Source organism: Scyliorhinus torazame, chromosome 11 (assembly GCF_047496885.1).
Source record: "Scyliorhinus torazame isolate Kashiwa2021f chromosome 11, sScyTor2.1, whole genome shotgun sequence".
NCBI classification, from domain to species: Eukaryota; Metazoa; Chordata; class Chondrichthyes; order Carcharhiniformes; family Scyliorhinidae; genus Scyliorhinus; species Scyliorhinus torazame.
In genome coordinates this window covers 170,659,278-170,663,752 of record NC_092717.1, presented here as the reverse complement: position 1 = coordinate 170,663,752, position 4,475 = coordinate 170,659,278, and the positions used below count along the sequence as shown (strand labels likewise).

General features: G+C 44.3%; 1 non-coding gene across 1 annotated transcript; it reads left to right on the top strand.

Moving 5' to 3' along the window:
• Window positions 1–3,239: 3,239 nt before the first annotated feature.
• On the top strand, window positions 3,240–3,321 carry trnal-aag (transfer RNA leucine (anticodon AAG)). Its single transcript has one exon. It is a non-coding gene; the product is annotated as a tRNA-Leu (tRNA).
• Window positions 3,322–4,475: the final 1,154 nt, after the last annotated feature.

The following is a 4,475-nucleotide window of genomic DNA, read 5'->3' as shown; positions in this document are numbered from 1 at the left end:
AGGGTGGTGGTTGATGAGAAATGTTCAGACTGGAGTCCAGTTACTCGTGGTGTACCACAAGGATTTGTTTTGGGGCGACTGCTGTTTGTAATTTTTATAAATGACCTGGAGTAGGGCGTCGAAGGATGGGTGAGTAAATTTGCAGTTGACACTAAAGTCGGTGGAGTTGTGGACAGTGCGGAAGAATGTTACAAGTTACAGAGGGACATAGATAAGCTGCAGCGCTGGGCTGAGAGGTGGCAAATGGAGTTTAATGCAGAAAAGTGTGAGGTGGTTCATTTTGGAAGGAATAACAGGAAGACAAAGTACTGGGCTAATGGTAAGATTCTTGGCAGTGTGGATGAGCAGAGAGATCTTGGTGTCCATGTACATAGATCCCTGAAAGTTGACACCCAGGTTGAGAGGGTTGTTAAGAAGGCATACAGTGTGTTAGCTTTTATTGGTAGAGGGATTGAGTTTCGGAGCCATGAGGTCATGTTGCAGCTGTACAAAATTCTGGTGCGGCCGCATTTGGAGTATTGCGTGCAATTCTGGTCGCCACATTATAGGAAGGAGGTGGAAGCATTGGAAAGGGTGCAGAGGAGATTTACCAGAATGTTGCCTGGTATGGAGGGAAGATCTTATGAGGAAAGGCTGAGGGACTTGAGGCTGTTTTTGTTAGAGAGAAGAAGGTTAAGAGGTGACTTAATTGAGGCATACAAGATGATCAGAGGATTGAATAGGGTGGACAGTGAGAGCCTTTTTCCTCGGATGGTGATGTCTAGCTCGAGGGGACATAGCTTTAAATTGAGGGGAGATAGATATAAGACAGATGTCAGAAGTAGGTTCTTTACTCAGAGAGTAGTAAGGGCGTGGAATGCCCTGCCTGCAACAGTAGTGGACTCGCCAACACTAAGGGCATTCAAATGGTCATTAGATAGACATATGGACGACTAGGGAATAGTTTAGATGGGCTTTAGAGTGGTTTCACTGGTCGGCGCAACATCGAGGGCCGAAGGGTCTGCACTGCGCTGTCACGTTCTATGTTCTAAACTCCATCTGCCAAATTTTGGCCCAATTTCCTAGCATACCTATATCTGTCTGTAGATCTTTATCTCCTCTTCACTGCCTGCTTTCCCATCTATTCCAGTATCATCCATAAATGTTGCTATGTTACACTCTGTCCCTGCTTGCAAATCATTTATGTGGATTGTAAACAGTTTAGGTCCAAGAACTGATCTCTGCAGCACCACTAGTTACAGATCGCCAGCCAGAAAAGGACCCATTTATCCCGACACTCTGCTTTCTGTCAGTCAGTCAATCCTCAGTCCAATCTAGCACTCTACTCCCCAAACCTCTGCGATCTCACCTTTTATGCGACACCTTGTCAAGCGCCTTCTGGAAGCCTACATATACCACATCCACAGGTTTGCCATTATCCACATTGCTGGTTACATCCTCAAAGGACTCAAGCAAGTTTATCAAGCATGATTTACCCATTATAAAACCATGCTGACAATGGTCAATTGATGTTTGTCTTCCCAAATGTTCAGTCATCTCCTCCTCCTTATTGATTGATTCCAGCAACTTCCCCACTACAGAGGTCAAGCTAACCGGTCTACAGTTTCCTATTCTTTGCCTCTCTCCCTTTTTGAATAGAGCGTCACATTAGTGTTGTTTCAATCTACTGGGACCCTTCTAGAATCCAGGGAATTCTGAAATATCATATACAATGCATCCACTATCTCTGCTGCCACCTCCCTTAATACCCTACGGTGAAGGCCATCAGGTCCTGGAGACTTATCTGTCTTTATTTTGTTACATTTGTTTATTCAATATGATCTCCCTAGTGATGGTTATTGCACCAAGTTCCTTTGTATTAACTGTAGTTTTGGGACATTTTTATTATCTTCTGCCATGAAGACAGAGGAAAAATGATGGTTCAGTGCCTCCACCATCTCTGTGTTCCCCATTATTACCTCAGCAGTATCATCTTCTAAAGGGCCAATATTTACTTTATCTATTCTCTTCCTCTTTGTACACTTTATGTTTTCTGCTAGTTTCTTTTCGTAGTTCATCTTTGCTCTTCTGATTTTATTTTTAGGAGCCCTTTTACTGAATCTTAAAGTTCCCCCAATCCTCCAGCTTACCACTGGCTATTGCAATATGGTATGCCCTAGTTTTTGCTTTTATGTCTTCCTTGACTTCCTTGTTTAGCCATAAAACATTTTTCTTCCTTTTACAATCCTTCTTCCTCTCAGAAATATACTTTAATTGGGAGGTAATTCATGTCTCCCTGAACATCCGCCATTGTCCCTCAACTGTCCTACCCTCAATTATTAGTGCCCAGGCTACTTGGGCCTACTCTTTCCTCAGGCCTGTATATTACCTCTGCCCAATGTTAAAACTCTAGTATGGCACTCTGTCCTCTCTCACTCAATCTGAATTTGAAATTCTACTAAATCTAAAATAGCCTGCTCCCTGGTTGCCTCCATAACATATTGCTCCAAGAAACAATCCCTCATACACTCTATTAAATCTCCCTCGAGGCTATCCTTGCCAATTTGATTAGTCCAGTCAATATACATATTAAAATCACCCATGATTACCGTTTTCCCTTCTCACAGGCCCTCAGTATTTCTTGGTTTATACTATGCCCCACTTTGGAAGGATTGTTCGAGGGCCTGTAAATTACTTCTACCAAGGAGTTTTTTTCCCTCGTTTTTTATTTCCACCCAGATCGATTCATAATGTTCAAGTTGACTATGGAAAAGTGAAAGTTGCAATCCAGAGTAAGAATGATCATAAGGATCAATAATAATAATAAGGAGAAACCAATTTAAATGGGGGTAAGAATGGATCTGGACTAGATAAATTGTAATCAAAGGCTGGTTGGAAAAAATGTAACTGAACAATAGATTGCTTTTAAAGAAGGAATAATTTGAGTACAAAGTATATTCCCATGAAGAGAAAACAAATCCAGAGCCCCCTAAACGATGGAAGAGATAGAGATGAAGATGAAACAGAAATAGTGAACTTATGACAGATGTCTGGTGGTAATACAATTGATAAGGAGGCAGAATATACAAGGTTCAGAGGGGAATTGAAGAAGCAAATAAGAAAATCAAAGAGAGAGTATGAGAAAACCGGCTCATTGGTCTAGGGGTAAGATTCTCGCTTCGGGGTTTGTGCTGCACGAAAATGTGAGAGGTCCCGGGTTCAAATCCCGGACGAGCCTTTTAATGTTGTTTCTTATGTGTGGTAGCGTCGCCGAGTGGTCTAAGGTGCTGGATTAAGGCTCCAGTCTCTTCGGGGGCGTGGGTTCGAATCCCACCGCTGCCAGATGAGCTTTATATTTTAGGGGCTGGTTTAGCACAGGGCTAAATCGCTGGCTTTGAAAGCAGACCAAGGCAGTCCAGCAGCACGGTTCAATTCCCGTACCAACCTCCTCGAACAGGCGCCGGAATGTGGCGACTAGGGGCTTTTCGCAGTAACTTCATTTGAAGCCTACTTGTGACAATAAGCGATTTACATTTCATTTTAATTTCAAAAGACTGGCAGCTAACATAAAAAGGATTCCAAAAGTCTGCCATAGGCATATAAAGAGTAAAAAGTAACAGGAAGAGGAGTGGGGCTGACTAAGGACCAAATAGGGGATTTATGTATGGCAGCAAGGGAGACACTAAATATCTTTACCGAGGAAGAGGATGCTATTCAGGTCATTTCAGGCACTTGAATTTGAAAAATAGCAGTTCTTGGATATACTGTCTGTACTTAAAATTGATAAACCACTGAAAATCATGAAAAGTTTTGAAAGAGTGGAGAGAGAGATAATGGGCATGATTCAGCAGCCTCTTCACACCCGTTTAGGCCTCTCACGAGATTTAGAATGCTCGAAACATCCCACAAGATTCAATGGAATAAAACGAGGTGTCGCGATCTGAATCTGGCTCTCATTGGGCAAGATCCAGACGCGCATATTTAAATGAGCCAAAAGGCTCATTTAAATATGCTTTCGCCAGATTCACCCGGGATCCAGGATTCACCAGACTCGCCAACGAGGCATAAACCGGCGTCATTTGGTACTGGTCCGCAAAGTCATGATTGCACCTGGGGGGGGGGGGGGCGGGGGGGGGGGGGGGGGGGTCATGCTGCGTAGTTGAGGCACCCGGGTAATTGGGGACAGGACAAGGTTGTACCCTGGCACTTCCCCTAGCACCTGGGCACTTTGGCACTACCTGGCATCTTGGCACTGCCACCAGGGCACCCTGGCAGAGTCACCCTGGCAGGGTGGCCTGGGAAACCTTGACAAGGCACTGTTTAAAACTGGTTCATACAAACATGGACCAGGTGTAAAGGCTCCTGGGATGATCTCCCAGGCCATTGGAGACCCCCGGATGGTCAAAGACAGGACAGGATGGCACTCGAATACCTTGGCACTGCCAGCCTGATAACATAGCTATGCCACCAGGTCACCCTGGCAGCGCCCAGAGGAT